Source organism: Pteropus vampyrus, unplaced genomic scaffold (assembly GCF_000151845.1).
Source record: "Pteropus vampyrus isolate Shadow unplaced genomic scaffold, Pvam_2.0 Scaffold315, whole genome shotgun sequence".
Classification (NCBI taxonomy): domain Eukaryota; kingdom Metazoa; phylum Chordata; class Mammalia; order Chiroptera; family Pteropodidae; genus Pteropus; species Pteropus vampyrus.
Genome location: NW_011889096.1, coordinates 737090 through 739141, shown reverse-complemented (window position 1 = coordinate 739141; position 2052 = coordinate 737090).

Sequence of the window (2052 nt, the reverse complement as noted above, 5' to 3'; positions counted from 1 at the left end):
AAGCTGCAGTCGGATGGGAGCTTATGAAAATATCAACCTGGATAAAACAGAACCTCATGGCCGGCTACGAAGTCTTGGAGTTTGCACACGTCTGATGTGGACGGACGTGTTCGCCGTAAGGGCTGCGTGATGACTCGGTGTGTTTAAGGCTCTGACACACGACAGGGCAGCGAAGGGAACGGAGCTCGGTGCCGCATACACACTGGAGGGCGTGGCCGTGGCCGTGACCGTGACGGCCGGGGCAGCAGAAAACTGTGGCAGGAAGCGGGGAGGTGGCAGGTCGAGAAGGTGCAGGGGACAAACATTTGGTGACGGACGGAAATCTGACTCTGCGTAGTGGACACGGAAGGCAATGTAGACACATGACATACCATTGAATTGTACCCTCGAAACGTACGTGATTTTATTAACCGGTGTCACCCCAGTAATTTTTAATAAAAAGTAAAAAAAAATTGTAAAGGAAAGATCTGTGACAGGCCCGGGGGCGGGGCACACGAAGGTCGATGAAGAAATGATAAGAGGCTGTGAATTCAGCTTTTTTGTGCACACCCAGCATCTGGCCTGGGGCACCTTGGAAAACTCATCTATTTAAATTCCGACTTTCCAGTTTTCTACCCCTAGTTATTATCAGACACAGCCATGGGTCTTCTAGAGTCTTCCGGGACAGCGGAATTGGCTCACATGGGTATCGGGGGGTCGTGTAACATTGAACCAATCATATCGCCTTGAGACAGCGGTGCTGGGAGGCTCGTGACTCACCCGTGGCCACGGGACACGGAGCCACGTGTTCCCCTCACACTCAGCTGTGTGAGGATGAGGACGTAGAACCTGGACGGACCCGACACCCACAACCTCACAGATGATTCTCAAACGGTTCATCGGATGCGTCAACACCTTTTGGCTTCAGCATCTTCGCGGCCAGCGGGATGCGCTGCCTGCTTTGGGGCCAAATGTCCATCTGCTACATGTCACACCGCTGGAGACGTCGTGCCCCGAGTTGTCTTCCTGTCATGCTGAGCTCTTTCCTGCGTACGGAGGATCAGCCACCCCCTGCCTTCTCTTTCCCGCGGACCGTTTGCTCCGACTGCAGAAGCAGCGGCCTCCCGGTGATGCGGGTCCCAGCGTGGCGGCCGATGGCCAGGCGGGGACCACCACGCTCGCTTCATTCATCCCGAAAGCTCCGTGCGATTTGAGAAATCTTCCTCGTAAAGTGCCCGGCGTGCGCACGAGGGTCGCCACCCTGAATTACGATTGGCGCCGTGCGCTTGGTCCTTGTCGTACTCGCGAACCATGACAAGGGCCCGGCCACTCACGAACCGAGAGCGGGGGACACTTTCTCGCACGGACCCCGCCGGACGCATCCACTCTGTACCCTCGTCAGACAGACGCTTCCGTCTCAGCCCTGACTTTTCGTCCCGTTGATACAGTGACGCCCACAGCGATGTTATTCACTGCTATTCCCGAGTCACGAAACTAACTCTGCGGTTAAAGACAATGAAACTTGCATGTGGGATGATATTTCCGTGTGCGATTTAGGCGGGGAAGCTGTGTGCTGTGTACAGGAAGGACATAGTGTCTCTACACCGCTTATAACAGATTGTCACTTTACTTTTAGCCAGATCTCATAAAATGCAGTCCCATATTTCATTGATATATTGACCTCCCATTGCGAGGCACCTCAACCTGTATGGGAACGAAATGTTTTAAGAGATACTTCTAAAATGCTTTAGTTTGGGGACATATATCTAAGACGGAGCACATTAAGATTCCCCACTGAATGTCCCAAAAAGAAATTCTTACCTTCCTGTAAATTTGAACACTTTTTACTAGACTGAGATGCAGGAATTCCATGAAACTCCAGTGCAAAAAAAAAAAAAATGGTGATATTTAAAAGAGAGATGTGATCCATAACATGGCAGGGATCTCAACTGCAGATCCCCAAATCTGAACAATTGATCACGATCATACTTCATGTTCCTGGCGTAATTGATAAGTAGTTTACGTACAAATGAAAACAGGTTTCGACGGCGAGTTGGGATTCACTGCAGATTC